The sequence below is a fragment of the Aquarana catesbeiana genome, linkage group LG02 (genome assembly GCF_042186555.1).
Source record: "Aquarana catesbeiana isolate 2022-GZ linkage group LG02, ASM4218655v1, whole genome shotgun sequence".
NCBI lineage: Eukaryota > Metazoa > Chordata > Amphibia > Anura > Ranidae > Aquarana > Aquarana catesbeiana.
The window spans coordinates 283,428,398-283,448,872 of record NC_133325.1 but is presented as its reverse complement, the minus strand read 5'-3'; positions in this window follow the sequence as shown (position 1 = coordinate 283,448,872).

Below are 20,475 nucleotides of genomic sequence, written 5' to 3'. Positions count from 1 at the left end.
GTGACAAATCTGAAGAAATGACACTTTGCTACAATGTAAAGTAGTGAGTGTACAGCTTGTATAACAGTGTAAATTTGCTGCCCCCTCAATATAACTCAACACACAGCCATTAATATCTAAACCACTGGGAACAAAAGTGAGTACACCCCTAAGTGTAAATGTCCAAATTGGGCCCAATTAGCCATTTTTCCTCCACGATGTCACATGGTTCATTAGTGTTACAAGGTCTCAGGTGTGAATGGGGAGCAGGTGTGTTAAATTTGGTATTATCATTCTCACTTTCTCATACTGGTCACTGGAAGTTCAACATGGCATCTCATGGCAAAGAACTCTCTGAGGATCTGAAAAAGAATTGTTGCTCCAAATAAAGATGGCCTAGGCTATGAGAAGATTGCCAAGACCCTGAAACTGAGCTGCAGCATGGTGGCCAAGAACAAACAGCCGTTTAAAAGGACAGGTTACACTCAGAACAGGCCTTGCCATGGTCGGCCAAAGAAGTTAAGTGCACCTGCTCAGCGTCATATCCAGAGGTTGTCTTTGAGAAATAAACGCATGAGTGCTGCCAGCATTGCTGCAGAGGTTGAAGGGGTGGGGGGTCAGCCTGTCAGTGCTCAAACCATACGCCTCACACTGCATCAAATTGGTCTGCATGGCTGTCGTCCCAGAAGGAAGCCTCTTCTAAAGATGATGCACAAGAAAGCTCGCAAACAGTTTGCTGAAGACAAGCAGACTAAGGACATGAATTACTGGAACCATGTCCTGTGGTTTGATGAGACCAAGATAAACCTATTTGGTTCAGATGGTGTCAGGCGTGTGTGGTGGCAACAAGATGAGGAGTACAAAGACAAGTGTATCTTGCCTACAGTCAAGCATGGTGGTGGGAGTGTCATGGTCTGGGGCTGCATGAGTGCTGCACTGGGGAGCTACATTTCATTGTGGGAACCATGAATGCCAACATGTACTGTGACATACTGAAGCAGAGCATGATCCCCTCCCTTCAGAGACTGGGCCGCAGGGCAGTATTCCAACACACCTCCAAGATGACCACTGTCTTACTAAAGAAGCTTAGGGTAAAGGTGATAGACTGGCCAAGCGTGTCTCCAGACCTAAACCCTATTGAGCATCTGTGGGGCATCTTCAAACGGAAGGTGGAGGAGCACAAGATCTCTAACATCCACAATTTTCGTGATGTCATCATGGAGGAGTGGAAGAGGACTCCAGTGGCAACCTGTGAAGCTCTGGTGAACGCCATGCCCAAGAGGGCTAAGGCAGTGCTGGAAAATAATGGCGGCCACACAAAATAATGACGCTTTGGGACGAATTTGGATATTTTCACTTAGGAGTGTACCCACTTTTGTTGCCAGTGGTTTAGACATGAATGGCTGTGTTTTGAGTTATTTTGAGGGGACAGCAAATTTACACTGTTATACAAGCTGTACTCTCACTACTTTACATTGTAGCAAAGTGTAATTTCCTCGGTGTTGTCACATGAAAAGATATAATAAAATATTTACAAAAATTTGAAGGGTGTACTCACTTTTGTGAGATACTGTATGTACAGAATCGTTAGGCAGAAGCATGGTCGAATAACAGTCCAGGGTCAATTCCAGATCAGGCAGAGGTATGAACAGAATTGGCAGGCAGAAGCGTGCTCAAATAACAGTCCAGGGTCAGTTCCAGATCAGGCAGAGGTATGTAAGAATCGGCAGGCAGAAGCATGGTCGACTAACAAGCCAGGGTCAGTTACAGAGCAAGCAGTAGCATAAGGGGTGTGAAGGTGTGTGAAGGCAGGAACTGAGGACTATGTCTACCATACTTCACAAATAAATTACTGAAGTATGGTAACAGCGAAAACAGTCACCTATGCAGAGGCCTGGTTGGGAAGGACAATGGGGACAATAATAAGATGTGTCTCTTCTGACTCCTCCACTCCTACACACCTTATATTTTTTTATGTCTTTCGCCTGTTGGTTTGGGAGGGATTTTATTGGGAAAGTGGCGTTTGGAGAGTCGCCCAAGAACATCCGATAGGATGTTTTCTGGTGGGCCGTTCGGTAATATAAGGGCAGTGAAAATTTCCTCCTAGTGGCCAAGGAAGGGTTAGGGGTTTTGGGTGGATTTGTGGTAAATGATATAGGAGTTGTATATGGCCAATTGAAAAAAAGAAATTGCTACTTTTTTATACCAATGGTATGTCCGTCTTGTGGCAAGGTATGGTTCGAGCATTTGGTCATTGAAGTCGACTCCCCCATGAACAAATTGTATTCATGGACGCATGTTGGCTTTTGGAGGGGGCCATTCCTTCTGGGGTTTTCCACAAAGGTGTTATTGTGGATTGAAACAACATGTAGACATCCCTTCTGACCCTCCACTTCACTGCCAGAACCTCCTTGTTTTGCAGACATGCCGTCTCTCCTCTTCTCAACTTCATATTGACAAGTCTTTGAGGAAAGCCCTTCTGGTTCTTTCTTACGGTGCCACATGCTGGTGTCTTTTTCCGGTGAAGGTTGTGGAACAGGAGAAGACTTTTGTAGAAGTTGTCTACATATAAGTTGTATCCTTTCTTGAGTAGGGGGTATATGAGGTCCCAAACAACTTTCCCGCTTGATCCCAAGTAGTCTGGGCAATTAGGGGGGTGCAGCTGGGTGTCCTTCCCTTCGTACACTATGAAGACATATGTGTACCCTGTGGCTCGGTCACATAATTTGTACACCTTCACCCCATAGCGGGCCCTTTTGCTGGGGATAAATTATTTGATTTTAAGCCTGCCGCTAAATTCAACAAGGGACTCATCCACACATATGTGTTGGTCCAGGGGAAACAACTGGGGGGAATATTTCTGAAAAATAATTTAGTAGTGGCCAAATTTTTAAAAGCTTGTCATAATTTGGGTAATTTCGGGGAGGGCACTTGGTATTATCATTAAAATATAGGAACCTCAGGATCATGAGATATCTGGTTCTGGGCATTACCGCGAAGATTGGCATGTGGTGGATAGGGTGGGTTGACCAATAAGAACGCAATTCATTTTTTTTGGTGAGTCCCATACAAAATGTGAGGCCCAAAAAAACCTTCAACTCCTTCAAACATTTATTGGGGAAAAATTCTCTGTGTCCACCTGGACTCCTGGCTGGGCAGCGAAAGGTGGAATATTATCTTCTACTGAATTAGGAGGATGCCACAAGGGGTTTTGAAGGGCATAGGGAAGGCTGGCATGGGTCCTAACCCTTTGGAGCTGAGGTGACACCCCATCGGTACTTGGCCTTTCTTGCCAAGATACTGCGGTGCTGGTTAATAGTTTATGTCAGACTCAGAATCCGAATTGGAAAGGGAATCTGAAAAAGAGAGCTCCCTGTTGCTCTCGTCGGCCATGGAAAGTATTCGGTACGCCTCCTCGGTGGAAAAGCATCTTTTGGACATGGTTGCTGGTGGTGATGAGACTGCACAGGTGTGTGCCAAGCCTGCACTGATGGGCACTGATGAGGTGGCACTGATGAGCCTGCACAAATGTGTGCTAATAAGCCTGCACTGATGAGGTGGCACAGATGTGTGCTAAGCCTGCACTGATGGGCACTGATGAGGAGGCACTGATGAGCACAGATGTGCACTGATGAGGCGGCACTGATGAGTTGGCACAGATGTACACTGATGAGGCGGCACAGATGTGCACTGAGGTGGCACAGATGGGTACTGATGAGGTAGCACAGATGGGCACTGATGAGGCGGCACAGATGGGCACTGATGATGCCACACAGATGTGCACTGATTGATTGCACAGATGTGCACTAATGAGGTGGCACAGATAGGCACAGATGAGGTGGCACATATGTGCACAGATGAGGTGGCACATATGTGCACTGATGAGGTCTGATGAGGCGGCACAGATGTGCACTGATTGATTGCACAGATGTGCACTGATGCAGTAGCACAGATGGGCACTGTCGAGGCAGCACAGGTGGGCACTGTTGAGGTGGCACAGATGGGCACTGATGAGGTAGCACAGATGTGCACTGATGAGGCGGAACAGATGTGCACTGATTGATTGCACAGACATGCACTGATGAGGCAGCACAGATGAGCACTAATGAGGCAGCACAGATGGGCACTGAGGTGGCACAGATGTGCACTGATGAGGCAGCACAGATGGGCACTGAACACTGATGCCACAGATGGGCACGGATGGTACAGATGGGCACAGGTGGGCACAGATAGCACAGATGGGCACCAATTATTGATGGCACAGAATGGCACAGACTGGCACTGACTATAATTGGCACTGTGGTACTGATTGGGCACTGTTTGGGCACTGTTTGGGCACAGAGGGTTGATTTATGTTCACTGTAATGTGTACTGTTCACTCACAGATCGCTGACAGATCCTCTCTCTCCTCACACACAGTCTCTGTGTGAGGAGGGAGAGCCGTTTACATTTGAGATCATCTCCCATTGGCTACGCCGATCGCGTAGTAAACAGCTGCTGTGATTGGCCGTTTACAGCGATCTGTGACTGGCTGTGTCCAAGGGACACGGCCAGCACAGTTTTTCCCTGATGCGTGCTCGCGAGAGTGCGTGGGGAGCGTGGATGTAGATCCGCGCTGTAGTCATCATTCGACTATAGCGCAGGCGGGAACTGGTTAAAAGATGTGAAAAACAGACTTGTAAGTTGAGTAAGTCATAATAAAATATCTGCATATCACAGAAGTGTGTTGTATCACTTTAAAAGGACAAAGTTCGTTGAAGATTGATGTTTGTGGTGACACGATGATCAGTAATATAAATGCTAGGGTAAGTGCGTCTGATCGCTAACATTTAGTATGCTCCTGTCCAGGACAATGTCTGACACATGTAATGATGGTGCTTACCTTATACATTACATTTAACCTAAAACAGAAAAGTATGTGCTCCACATTTCCTGTGTAGCATTAGTGGAGATCATTTGCTATTTTTATCTATTAAAAATAATCCTCATTGACAAAATAATGTCAGAGATTACTTTCTCATCTTGCCACAAAGCAGACAAGGTAATACCAATGAAGAAATTTAGCAGGAAGCCTAAGAATAAAGCTGTATGTGTGTCTGCTGGTAAATGCAATTCTGAGCATTAAAATGCTGTAGATTTTTATTATGTCTGAAAATAGAGTTCAGAACAGGACAAGTGGGTGAGGTGTGAGAAAAGTGTGCGGTGCATATTGGAATTCAGACTACTGAAATTGGAAGCACACACCCTACTTAATACACCCATGATACTCATGAAACAGTCTTTATCAGTCAGTTAACTTGAATCAGCTGTTTATACAGCATGCTGTATGTGTTTCCTGTGTGTTCTGCACGTAAATGTACTACCAGTGCTGTTCTATTGTTCAGGCTACTCCTGCTGTCGTCACAAGTGTGAACGGACACCTGCCATAACACAGACAGAATGATACTGCACAATGCAAGTCACATTCCTTACTAACCGGCTCTACAGGTGACAGAAACTGATTACTAAGCAATCTTTGTAGGCTGTGCTTTGCTTAATGATACAGGAGTTCATTATCTAGTTTCACTTGTTTAGGGTTATTATAGTCATCTACCAATAAAGAGCACAATTTTTTTTTTTTTTGTCGTTGAATTAGATATTGTAAGGTTAGGACTCATGCACATACAGTAGGTTTCTATAAGGTATTCTCTTTTGTATTTGCCATTGACTAATCCCTGTTTCTGTTTCTAATGAGGACCAGATTCCAATGAGGGTCCCCTGAGACTAATTTTGTAGATGCACAATTTCTTACATCTAAATTATATAAATATGTGTCATAAAGTTGGTGAAATGTTTAATTTTTAGGGGCCCATTCACATGGGAGCCTCCATTTTGCGGGATCTGCTTGCTCAGCGGGGTTCGCTCCACCAATCCCTGCTGAGCAGGTGGATGACAGGTCCGTCCGCACTCACTGTGCAGAGCAGGGACGGACCCAGTCCTGCTCTCCTCTATGGGGAAATCAGGTGAAAATTGACAGGTGAAATAGTAGCTGAGGCAGATTGAGTAATGTTATCAAACTTGTCCAGCTGAACGTAGATAAATATTAACCACTTCAGCCCCGGAAGATTTTACCCCCTTACTGACCAGAGCATATTTTGCAATTCGGTACTGTTTCGCTTTAGCTGACAATTGTGCAGTCGTACGACGTTGTACTCAAACGAAATTGACGTCCTTTGTTTCCCACAAATAGAGCTTTCTTTTGGTGGTATTTGATCACCTCTGCGGTTTTTATTTTAGGGGCTATAAATAAAAAAAGAGCGACAATTTTGATATGAGCAATATTTTTTACTTTTTGCCATAATAAATATCCCCCAAAAATATATAAAAAAACACATTTTTTCCTCAGTTTAGGCCGATATGTATTCTTCTACATATTTTTGGTAAAAAAAAATCACAATAAGCGTATATTGATTGGTTTGCGCAAAAGTTATAGCGTCTACAAAATAGGGGATAGTTTTATGGCATTTTTATTATTATTATTTTTTTTTTTTTAGTAATGGCAGCGATCTGTGTAATGGAAATTTGTAAGTTCTGTATATAATTGTATTGTATTTTGTATGTATCGCACACTGCCCTCACTGTGCACACAGCACTAATAATGTTTTCAGTAAATGTTTACATTCTTTTGAGTCCTGATTAGAATTAGCCTGCCTATGTAACGCCCCTTGTTACCATAAATGTACAATTGTAATATTAATGTGATACCTACGTAATCATGTGCATAAAAACCTTCAATTGCGTCATAATAAAGCAGAACAGTTATTTGGAAAGATGCTGAGCGTATCTTTTGTGTCTGTTCCCTACTGCAGTAGTTATTATTAATTTGGAACCACTAATCAATATGAGGATAGGAGTTGCCTATCATCAATTTAATCGAGTCAGCATGGCGAGCCAGCCAGGAGGGGATTCCAGGTGACCCTGAGTATCCGAAACGAGGAGCTTGAGACGATCCGGGAATTTCTGATAATCAGCCGGCTGAGGTAAGCCTTTTGCTTACATTTGAGTTATCAGACTTCCTTGATCGGTAAGGCATTTTCGGGACAAAGGGTACCTATTTTACTCCCCTTAATCGAACTATATTGATTGGTGGTTATATGTTATGTTGTCACTGTCTATTGTCCTTTGGAGTGTTATAGATAAGAAAGGGAAGAATAGTGCTGTTCACAGGTATATGTAGTACATCTGCTAGATAAAGTAGTTTAGAGGCAAGAGGGTATAGGCACACGTAGAGAAGAGAGAAGACTGGCCAGTCATTATGGGCATTGAATTAAGTAAGGGAATGAAGGGTAAGAGACCCTCAAAAATGCCCAGCGCAAGAGGAGCGCTATATATGAACCAAAGGTGCGGTTCCGCCTATACTGAGCCCCTAGATAAATGGTTAAAGTGGACAGGGATCCACATTGGGTAACTGGGTTACCACCAAGGTCCACAGGGACTAAGAATCATGCAGAGTAAACAGCTAGAGAAACAGCTATGTGAGCAGGATGGATCAAGGGTGACATTAACACTAGACAGAAAGGGACATTTTCATGTTAAGTTGTGGGATGAATTTGGGGTCAGGCACTACCACTAGTAAAAAATCAGAAACAGAGAAATGAGAGGTAAAACAGAATACTTTATATGTTTTCAGAGAGGGAAGATGGGATGAGCACTCTGGCTGACCGTCTGATCATAGAAGCTAGATATAAAGGATTTCTGAACAAAATAAGGAATGCAGAATTTAAGGCAGGGAAATATTAAAGAGTTAAAAGAAAGTGAGAGAATGATATGCATGTGTTGTGTACAAATAGGAAAAAGTAAGCGATTTTAGAGAGATATTGGTGTATGTGTGTGCAAATGCTGGAACCTTTAGTTCTATTGCTTGTGTGTGTCATGTACGCAGATGTGTCCCCCTCCTTTGCGCTCTCATGAAAGAAATGTGGCTGGGTTGAGAGGTTAGTGATAAGCTTGAAGGACACCATGCCAATTCCATTTTTTTTAGACAAAACATTTATAACAAAATGTGCCGGGTTAACGAATCTAATGGTAAATAATGTGATCACAATTATTTTGAATCTGTTTTCCAAACATGGTAAAATGAAGGTTACATTTAACCGTGTATTATACAAATTGAAAATCTTTTGAGAGTGGAAACAGTGCATTAAAAAAAGGGAAATTAAGTAAAATTAAGTAATGAATATTCATTTCTAATATGAGTTTAACAATTTTATTAATAATATTGATATATTGAAATTGGTTTAGACAACCTTTGGTTGGAAATGAAATCCAGGTTATTGGGGAAATTTGTAAAAATGGGATTAATTTAAGATAAGATAAGATAACAATTTTTGTAATTTTACGTTTATACAATAAGCCCTTATTGAGAGAAAAAAAGATTAAGATGAGGTTGTTATTTGGAATACAGCTGCCATAATATTTAACAAAGCCAAGATGGATGGAATACATAAGAAGTTTTTCTACAAAAATTAAATTTCAAGGTTCTTGATAATAACTTGATGTGCGGTCCATGATGTGAGAGTTATAATAAATAAAATTTAAATATAACAGACCCATCACATCAAATCCACACACCCTGTTAGGATAGATGCCACCTGCAGCCAGTTGTTTTATAGTTTTTGGTGCTTTCTGGTCCATCATACAGATTTTTGATCCTTTTGTTTTTATTTATTTTTATTTTTGAAATCCAAAGCAGAATATGTGGATTGTGAAATGATGTGCCCCTTTTCCTTGTAGGTGCAGTGGTATAAGCAGAAGAATATTTTGGATTTATGGGCATCTCTCCATGACCGCAGGGTATTGTTATCATTTATTATAATATTGTCAGGAAAAAGTTATCTTTTGAAACATGAAAATGGAGTTCTTACACAAACAGCATGATAGAAAACAAGCCATTGTAATATATTTATGTAGCTGGACCCAGTAATGACGGGTTCACCCTGATATATCAGAGCTGTAGCTTTTATGCAAAGGTGCTATTAGACAAAGTTAGATATTGTTTTGGTCAAACATTTAATTTTTAATGGTCCGACATTCTGCACAGCAAATATACAGCTAACTAAATGTTTGCCTAATGAAAGGTTTAAAATATGAGTTTGTTTATGTACAAATCTAACAATGAAAAATGTGTACATTTGAATCCAGCCACCTTATTGCCTCTATTGGAGGAGGCTGGAGACAAAGGAAGACACGTGTGTTAAATTGATGGTGTAGGAATCAGCTGCTGTGAGCCCAGTGCAGGACACACTCCCTGAAGACCCAGATATTAAATTTTTTGTAGATTTGAGTATGCAGTTTATCACCCAGAAGGATACTCTGTATTCAAAGTCATTGGATCCTTTTGCCTCAGCTCCAGAAGCAGAGCTCCATGTTTTAGCAAAGCCTGTGAGCTATAAAAAGAGTGTATATTTATATAGATAGTCGAGATATAGAGAGCTTTTGGTTCCATTTAAAGGGCCAGAAGTTTGTTTTTACTTCGGCAGGTAAACCAACCAAGCATGCCAAGTTAATTTGATCGGCTGTTTTCAGCCTTCCAGCTTCTTGCTGAGGTAGCCATATTAACTTTCACACATGGAAGCAGACCAGGCAACTAAGGATGCTGCATTTACAGCCCCGGACACTTGATGGGTCTGTGCAACTCACAGATTCCACCCCAGTTCTGGCCCAGTATAGCTGGGATTAATAATTAAACTTTAAGGACCCCAGAACGAGAAGAACAAGTGGTCCACAGGGGGCAACTTCTTATGAAACAGGACTTTGGAAAAGGTGATCATTTATGTCTGCCAGCCACTCTTTTCCCTCCAGCTTGACACATGGACTGTGTCATCAGTCACAAGCAGTTATGGCTGCCTTAGTAAATGAGCATGAGATAGAGCCAGGGTTCTCCACAGTTGTTTTTATAACATACCACTTCTTGTTTTACCTGTTACCAAAGGTGTTACCAAAAGCTGAACATCCCTTCCAGAGATTACAAAAAGATATATCCAGATGCCCAAGTCAAGATCTTACAAGTATGCATTTTGTCTGTATGGACATGTTTTTTGGATGTCCAGTGGCAAATGCTACTGCAAAGGCCACAGTAAAAAGTGTTGTCAGAAGTAGTTTGTAAATATAGAGTGCAGAAAGTACAGAGAGTAACAAAAGAAATCATTTTTTATAGGAGAGTCCTTACTAGAAGTTTTGAAGTTTTATTTTTACACCCCCTACTGTCTACAATGTAGCGGACAAAGTAGAGTAAGAAACTAGAAAACTTTTGCCTGAATGTTTTCTTATATTTTTATGAAGCCCCTAAGGGGGATGTTGGACTCTCTCCCTATGGGATTTGGTTTGGGAGTGTGTTACTCACTTGCTTATATTTTGTCTCAGCAGCTGAAGTCCTCCATTCGGATCTCACAGAGAATGTTGCTGATCTTTTAAGGTTTTTGACAAACTCATTTATGTGTTTTTTCCCCAATTCCAGATCCTAAAAGTTTGGAAGGATCTAAAACTAAAGCCAGGTGACTTGTGGATTGTTAAGAGACATTTATATATAAGGAAAAGTTTGGAGACTCAATACAGCATCGAGTTCATGTACAGTTTTTGCAAAACTTGAAGGAAAAGTCACCTGGATCCACACCAGATACTGCAAAAATGACCAAATTAAAAAAATCTCTGTGTTTGATTTGTTTCCCTCTTGTGATCACAGTCTAGGGTACTTTTTGATTCAATTACTTTAATTGTAAGGGATATATATATTTGAAAAGTAGTTTAGCCATGTTGAAGTCATATTTGTCTTTTGTTTGTCTTCCATTTTATGTAGAATTGTCTGTGTTTACATATGCTAATAAGTCAGCATGCCAACAATTCAGCTAGAAGGCCATTCTGGCCACAGGAGTGTACAGCCACTACTCTGTAAATATGTCTTATCAATAATTTGTTTTTCACAATGAAAAGTCATTTGGTAATGAAAAAAAGTTGCTCAGCTATTATTTTCTCCACAATGGAGTTTTTGCCTCTTTGGCCAGGACTACCTCCAAATAAGCGTGTGGAGGTTCCAGGTTAAAGGTGATAGCAGGTATGGTTAGTGATCAAAATATTGATCAAAAGAGGGGAGACTGTAATGGAAATTTGTAAGTTCTGTATATAATTGTATTGTATTTTGTAGGTATCGCACACTGCCCTCACTGTGCACACAGCACTAATAATGTTTTCAGTAAATGTTTACATTCTTTTGAGTCCTGATTAGAATTAGCCTGCCTATGTAACGCCCCTTGTTACCATAAATGTACAATTGTAATATTAATGTGATACCTACGTAATCATGTGCATAAAAACCTTCAATTGCGTCATAATAAAGCAGAACAGTTATTTGGAAAGATGCTGAGCGTATCTTTTGTGTCTGTTCCCTACTGCAGTAGTTATTATTAATTTGGAACCACTAATCAATATGAGGATAGGAGTTGCCTATCATCAATTTAACCGAGTCATCTGCAATTTTTATCATGACTGCGACTTAATGGCGGACACATCGAACACTTTTGACACTATTTTGGGACCATTGTCATTTATACAGCGATCAGTACTATAAAAATGCACTGATTACTGTGTAAATGACACTGGCAGGGAAGGAGTTAAACACTGGGGGGCAATCAAGGGGTTAAGTGTGTCCTAGGGAGTGATTCTAACTATGGGGGGTGGACTTCAACTCCCATGACAGCAATCACTGCTCCCAATGACAGGGAGCAGTGATCTCTGTCATGTCATAAGGCAGAACGGGCATCTCCCCGTTCTACCTCTCCACATTGCAATCGTGGGCCGCCAGCAAACATCGAGTTCCCGGGACCCGCGGGCACAGCGGGCATGCGCCTGACAGGCAGCAAATTTGAAGGGACGTACAGGTACACCCATTTGCCTGCCTGTGCCATTCTGCCGACGTATGCGGCGGTCGGAAAGCGGTTAAAGTTGTTTTAAGGTAGAAGGTTTTGTTATCTTACTACATTCACTGCATTACAGTAAAAAAAAAAAACTTCTGCATGTAACCCCCCCCAGTGCTCCTTTATACCTACCTAAGCCTGATTTTAATCCAGCAACATAAACGAGAGCAGAGGATCTCTTGCTCTCTCCCTCCTCATTGACTCAGAGACAACAGTGGGAGCCATTGACTCCAGCTGCTGTCAATCACAGTCAGTGAGGAGGCAGTGGGGGGCAGGGCTGAGCTGCGCTCTGTGTGTCAATGGACACACAGAGTGGGCCTCTGGAGCGAGCATGCACAAGTGCTCCCATAGCAAACAGCTTGCTATGGGGGCACCTGTGAGGGGGGGGACACAGAGCAAGTAAGTATAACATGTTTGCTATTTTGTTACATAAAAATTGAGCGTTTACAATCACTTTAATGTTTGTATTAGAGAATTTCTCATTCATCTTAGCTTGTAGTAGTTAATCACATGCAACTAGACTTTTGCTGTAATGTTGAATGTTTTTCATGGTACATAATTTTTTGAGCCATGCAAATTTAAACATTACCCATTACTTTTCTCAATCCACTATAATGTAACTGTTCATTTTTCCTATTATAAACTAGGGATAGAACATAAATCCTCCAATTTGCAGATGCACAAAATTGGGGAATTGGAGCTAGACTAGATGTGTCTGGTAAAGCCTGTTTATATATTCTGGTTTCATTTTTCATAGTAAAATAAAGTCACTAATTAAGCAAATAAAAATGTTTTTAAATCCAACATTTAAAAATACATTATATTTTCTTTGTAGCTGTAAAATTAATAAAAAGCCCAGACTCTTCTGACTTTTTGCTGTACATTGTCAGTTTAATTTCTATTGCTTTTACTTTAAAAACATTTAAATACAACTTTGCAAACATGAATCTATGCAGATTTCTTCTTGGATTTATTATGCCTAGATATTTTATAATTTAAAGAGCTTTATGCCATGTCAAGATGCTGTTTATATCTGACAGTTTTCTTTGCTTTAACCCATATTTCTTCCTTTGATCTTCACACTGAGCTTCAATTAGTTGTTGGCTGCTTAAGCAATGTTCACCTTTCGGTTTAAAAATAAAATTCAGCATGAATGTTTTATAGAACACAATAGCAGACAGTGGATGTACGGTATGTTTATTAGGTCCCATGTTACAGCATGTCAGTTGGCTGCTTTTGCAGTGATAGGTCTGTAATGACCTCTCTGAAGCGTAAGCTCCTAGCGAGAATCAAGCTCCTTTTCCTTCTGTCCAGTGCTAGTAAATCCTTCTTATGAATGGCTGTTTGGAGAATTGTAAATTTAGAATTAAGAGACGAGGTGAAGCAGGAAGTGGTGTCAGCAGGAATTCTTATTTTCATAGGAAATACTTGTTACCTAAAATAATCTCCATGGTGCAATTTGTTTTTAAGGTCAAAGAACATGATTTTAAGAATGTAAAGATGGAGAACATTAAGCATGCAATGAAAAGGTAGATGTTCTCATGGAAAGATCTTAAGTATCACTTCATGGATATGTGGAACATAATTCTGCTTACTCTGTGTAAGCCGTAGGCGTCCTTTTTGTATTGAAAGTCTCAGCCCGGGTTCACACCTATGCGAATTAGATGCGGCTTACACCGCATCTAATTCGCAGGACATTTTAAAATACATTCATATGAATGCATCTGGTTCACATAAACGTGTGCGTTTTTTGGGCATTGCGGTGCGAACTACAAGCCTATTATCTCCTATGGGAACGCATCTGATTCGCAGATGCATTGCGTTCTGAACAAGGAATTTCTACTTCTCCTCACTACATCTCCCCCTGACCCCCCCCCCTCCCTCCCCCTCTCCCTGCTCTCTGATACTGAGCAAAAACGCAATGAATTCTTTGAACAGGAGATTTTTATCTCCCCAGTGAAACCTGAGCTTCAATTCACACCGCACAAGTGTGAAACAGGGCTAAATGTTAAAACTCATAGTGGGTTATTCAAGAAAGAAATAAGGCTCTATGGCCCTTTGAAAGGGCCTATGTCAAATTAAAAAAAATCACTACTGCCATTGTAAGGTAAACCAGAGTCCCAGCACCAAAAAACGACTGCAGGCTTATGCTCATATTTGTGCACTTTCGTATTGCTCACATGCTAATACTGCTAGGCAAAGAGGAAAAAGATTTACTATTCCAGTTTACCATGCTCACATTTGTGCGCTCACTCACACACTTATACGTGCACGTGCACATACGTATTAGCTTGCATACTTGGCGTCCAGTGGCCTATTTTAACTGGCCTGTCACCATGAGCAGTTGCTGAATTGTCTTAAGCTTCTACCTGTATTCCTGTGACCTAATCCTTTGAACCTCCTTACCTGTGTATGATCTGGCCTTCTCCTGGACTTTGCCTTTGCTCCTGCATTAACCTTGTTGATGTAATCTCTCTGATCTCTGCCTGTTATACTGGACTCATCTTTGCCTGCTGATTCTGTACTGCGCTGGCTGGCTGTTACTGACCTTGGCCTACATCCTGGAATCTCTTTGCCTGTTGACTCGGTCCCTTGTTACCCAACTGCCACTGGTCACTGCCTACATACCGGCTCTGCTACCATCTCCTGTTGGGGTTCCGAGCTGCTTCAGTATCCCGTTCCTAGGACTGCGACCCCCAGCTTCATCCACCTAAGACTGGACTTCACCAGCAAGCTACTCCGGCACTCGTGCCACTCCGTGCCCTCAAACTCTCTGTCTCCACCTTCAGGAGTGTTGGGCAAGAGGTTCAAGAGAGGCCTCCACAACATTCCAGTTGTCACCAGGTACATGATAGCCAGTTTCAGTTACTTTACCGACATGTGCAGCAGATTCAGGTACTTATTAAGGCACACTGGGGCGGGGGGCATCGGCGGTAAAGCATTTTTAGCGGCCCTTTACCTCCATTTTAGCAGCACTTTTTGGCCACCAGCGGGGCGCTTTTAACCCCCGCTAGCGACCGATGAAGGGGTTAATAGCGCCCGCAAAGTGCCGTTGCCAAAGCGATTGCCCATTGATCTCAAAGCGCCCCAAAGATGCTGCTTGCAGGACTTTTTTTAATGTCCCGGAAGTGCACCGCTGCAGTGTGAAAGCACTCGGGTTTTCACACTGGAAAAACAGGAGAGGTGCTTTACAGGCGCTATTTTTAGCACTAAAGCGCCTCAGTATGAAAGTAGCCTAATAGCACTGCTTTTACACAATGGTGCTAATAATGCACCAAATTAAAAAAGAATTACTTCAAGTTCATAGATAACAAAACTGGAGGTAATTAAGACCTGCTCCAAATTGGCATACAGAGATAGGCAAAGCGCCTGTTCCTGTCTACAACAGGTATATGAATTTGTCACTCCCACTGATATTTGTCATGTGGAGGTGCATTGGAGTTCTTAGGAGTGTCTTAGACACTCTTTATGAATTCCAGGGACAGCTCTGTAAATATAGACAAGCAGATAAACCATGATGATGACCACTGAAAGATGATCAGTTCTGAAAACATACCTGTTACCTTACTAATATATATAGGAAAACTATAACAAGATTACATGTCACTTTGTCACACAAAAAAAGACAACAATGATTAATGATTAGGATATCAGCAGGCAAAGATGAGTCCAAGACAACAGGCAGAGATCACAGACCACGGAAGCTGCCAACAGAAGATGCCTATTTTTAATAAACAAAAAACTATTAGCTAACATGTAGCAAGAAGGATAATAAGTGCAACAAATGTTATACTTAAAGAGGAGTTCCACCCATTTAATTTAATAATCAGACACTCACCTGTGCCACAATCCAGCAATGCGGGTGCAGGAAGCCTCTCTCCTCTCCCCCTCCTCTTCGCAGCGCCGGCATTCTAACTGTGGGCTCCCGGCTGTGGCCTAATAGCTGGGCGCGTACTGCGCATGCGCGAGTCGCCCTGCAAGCTGTGAATGGCCAGGCAATATTCTGGAACCTGTGACATGTCCCAGAAGATTGCAGGGAGGGAGGAGGGAGAGGTGATCTTCCTTCCGGCGCCACGGCGCCAGGGGAGGAAGTGGGAGCTGGGTTCCTCTAAAAACAGGGTATCCGTCCCCCCCAAAAAATGACATGCCAAATGTGGCATGTCAGGGTGTCATCATGACACCGATCACTATGGCAACCTGCAAAAACACTTAGCTCTCCATACTTCCTATTCCCAAGCGGTGCGTTCTGATTGGACGGTCCCAGCTCGGGAATTGATTGGCAACAGATGAGTGAATTGGGGGTTTTTATATAAATCACTGACTAGACGTAAGGGACCCAGGACCGCTGAGGAAGTCCTGCTGGACGATACGCTTGTGGATTGGTTTTATCCCGGTTTAGATGTCGCTGCAGCCGCCTTATCATTCACTGTCATCTGTAATTAACATGAGCCTTATTTCCTAGCACTGGGCATAGTGCTATACATGTGAGTACCTGTCTTTTAATAAAAGGAATCGTTTTCTAGTCATACAGAGAGCACTATGTATTTTCTTTATTTATTTCATGCATATATGGATGAAAATTTCTAAGCCATATTAAGGAAGAGGTTTCCGGCTTTCCAGTCAAGATATCACCCCGACCACTAATAAGTGGTGAATGCTTATGAGACCTTCCTGTTAGTTCAGGGGTCCCTATAACAAGGTGAGCGGTTTGACTGGCAAGAGGGGGGAACACGGATTTAAGAGCACTTTGGATTTGCATGAAGCACCCTGCATCACCGTTGACACCCTCTGTTTTTTCATTTATGGAGATTTATGATAATTGATTAGTATTTTCAGCGCTGCACTATATACTTTTTATTGCATTATGTGAAAGGACTTATATATTTGCCTTTAGTGTCCAGCAGCTTTGTCTTTCTGATGGTTTTTGCGCTGACTGTTTGTCTTTGAAGGTCACCAGCACTTAAAGCGGAAGTTCCATTTTTGGGTGGAACTCCGCTTTAACTTTGACTTAAGTTCTGTAGTTCTGTAATACAGTTGTATGGTAAACTGAATTTCCAGAAAACCAGTGTGGACTTATGCTCATGCATGTGCACATTGTGCAGCACGTTCTTCCAGCCTTCAAACTCTCTCTTCACCTTCAGGAATGTTGGTTAGAAAGAGCAAGAGAGGCCTCCACAACATTCCAGTCTCCTCTAGGTATGTGATAACAGCTCATTACACCAATGAAAATATAACTGCAATGAAGGGAACTTATCAAACCTGGAGAAGACAGAATATGGCGCAGCAGCTGTGTGTGGCAGCCAATCAGCTTCTATCTTTCATTTTCAAAGCCTAAATGAACAACCCGAAGATAGAAGTTGATTTGTTGACATGCACAGCTGCTACAGATTCTGTCTACTTCAGTTTTGATAAATTCCCTCCCCCCCTCCCCCCGTATGTTGATAACTTTGGGAAGCTGGATTGAGAAATTATATTGAAGTACTGCCAGTAAAAATGGTGGGGGCAGGAAAGAAGGTTTCTTCAGCAGTAACAAAAAAAAATCATAAGTGGCATCAACAACAGAAAGGTGCCTTTACTGACACTGGTAACAATTATGAATAGGCCAATTTAGTCCAACTTAGCATCTGCAACTGTCAAACGAAATACAATTCATTGTTGCTTTATTTTGATTTAGAGCCAGGGCAATACTCAGTTCTGTTCCGTCCTAACTAGGGATGAGCTTCGTGTTCGAGTCGAACCCATGTTCGACTCGAACATCGGCTGTTCGATCGTTCGCCGAATTGCGAACGTTATGGGCCGTTCGCGCTAAATTCGTGTGGCGCGTCACGGCCCATAATTCACTGCGGCATCGCAGTGCATTGCTGGCTGATGATTGGCCAAGCATGCACTATGACCCGCATGCTTGGCCAATCACAGCGCTGTCAGTAGAGAGAGCTGTAATTGGCCAAAGCCAGGGTGGCTTTGGCCAATTATGGCTCAGGGGATTTAGTACACACCCCACACTATATAAGGCCGCCTGCACGGCGGCCCTGTGTAGTGTGTGTTCCGGTGTGCTGAGAGATAGAGAGAGAGAGAGACAGTGTCATTTGATTTGAGTTAGATAGATTAGGCAGAACAGTCAGTCAGTTAGCTGCACTTACAGTGTATTGTGTATATATATGCATCCCAGATGTTGCATATATATATATACACTGTATTCAGTTTAGCTAGATCCGTTCCTGTTATCTTCTATCTAGACTATTTACATTTAATGCAGTGCGTCCTGCTCACAGTGTTCAGCTAGATCCGTTCCTGCTATTTACATTTAGTGCAGTGCGTCCTGCTCACAGTGTTCAGCTAGATCCGTTCCTGTTATCTTCTAGACTATTTACATTTAGTGCAGTGCGTCCTGCTCACAGTGTTCAGCTAGATCCGTTCCTGCAATTTACATTTAGTGCAGTGCGTCCTGCTCACAGTGTTCAGCTAGATCCGTTCCTGCTATTTACATTTAGTGCAGTGCGTCCTGCTCACAGTGTTCAGCTAGATCCGTTCCTGCTATTTACATTTAGTGCAGTGCGTCCTGCTCACAGTGTTCAGCTAGATCCGTTCCTGCTATTTACATTTAGTGCAGTGCGTCCTGCTCACAGTGTTCAGCTAGATCCGTTCCTGTTATCTTCTAAACTATTTACATTTAGTGCAGTGCGTCCTGCTCACAGTGTTCAGCTAGATCCGTTCCTGCAATTTACATTTAGTGCAGTGCGTCCTGCTCACAGTGTTCAGCTAGATCCGTTCCTGCAATTTACATTTAGTGCAGTGCGTCCTGCTCACAGTGTTCAGCTAGATCCGTTCCTGCTATTTACATTTAGTGCAGTGCGTCCTGCTCACAGTGTTCAGCTAGATCCGTTCCTGCTATTTACATTTAGTGCAGTGCGTCCTGCTCACAGTGTTCAGCTAGATCCGTTCCTGCTATTTACATTTAGTGCAGTGCGTCCTGCTCACAGTGTTCAGCTAGATCCGTTCCTGCTATTTACATTTAGTGCAGTGCGTCCTGCTCACAGTGTTCAGCTAGATCCGTTCCTGTTATCTTCTAGACTATTTACATTTAGTGCAGTGCGTCCTGCTCACAGTGTTCAGCTAGATCCGTTCCTGCAATTTACATTTAGTGCAGTGCGTCCTGCTCACAGTGTTCAGCTAGATCCGTTCCTGCTATTTACATTTAGTGCAGTGCGTCCTGCTCACAGTGTTCAGCTAGATCCGTTCCTGCTATTTACATTTAGTGCAGTGCGTCCTGCTCACAGTGTTCAGCTAGATCCGTTCCTGCTATTTACATTTAGTGCAGTGCGTCCTGCTCACAGTGTTCAGCTAGATCCGTTCCTGCTATTTACATTTAGTGCAGTGCGTCCTGCGCACAGTGTTCAGCTAGAGCCGTTCCTGCTATTTACATTTAGTGCAGTGCGTCCTGCTCACAGTGTTCAGCTAGATCCGTTCCTGTTATCTTCTAGACTATTTACATTTAGTGCAGTGCGTCCTGCTCACAGTGTTCAGCTAGATCCGTTCCTGCTATTTACATTTAGTGCAGTGCGTCCTGCTCACAGTGTTCAGCTAGATCCGTTCCTGTTATCTTCTAGACTATTTACATTTAGTGCAGTGCGTCCTGCTCACAGTGTTCAGCTAGATCCGTTCCTGTTATCTTCTAGACTATTTACATTTAGTGCAGTGCGTCCTGCTCACAGTGTTCAGCTAGATCCGTTCCTGCTATTTACATTTAGTGCAGTGCGTCCTGCTCACAGTGTTCAGCTAGATCCGTTCCTGTTAAATTCCTACTGACCGGCAGGCTTGTCTGGTTACAGTATATAAAGCTACCTGAAGAAAATTACAGGTGTTCTATTTGATCCTATTAGTACCACGGTCAGGCAGCTAGACTATTTACATTTAGTACAGTGCGTCCTGCTCACAGTGTTCAGCTAGATCCGTTCCTGTTATCTTCCTACTGACAGGCAGGCTTGTCTGGTTACAGTATATAAAGCTACCTGAAGAAAATTACAGGTGTTCTATTTGATCCTATTAGTACCACGGTCAGGCAGCTAGACTATTTACATTTAGTACAGTGCGTCCTGCTCACAGTGTACAGCTAGATCCGTTCCTGTTATCTTCCTACTGACAGGCAGGCTTGTCTGGTTACAGTATATAAAGCTACCTGAAGAAAATTACAGGTGTTCTATTTGATCCTATTAGTACCACGGTCAGGCAGCTAGACTATTTACATTTAGTACAGTGCGTCCTGCTCACAGTGTTCAGCTAGATCCGTTCCTGTTATCTTCCTACTGACAGGCAGGCTTGTCTGGTTACAGTATATAAAGCTACTTGAAGAAAATTACAGGTGTTCTATCCCAGCTTAGTGCAGCTACAGGCCATTAGTATGTCTGGAAGGCCAAGAAGGAGAGGCAGACAGTCACAAGCCAATAAGAGAGGGCAAGCAGGCTCTGTGTCTAGTGCTGGTCGTGGAGACGGTGCATCCTCATCAGCACGTGGCCATGGGACACGCTTGGCCTTTTTTTCGGCAGCTGGC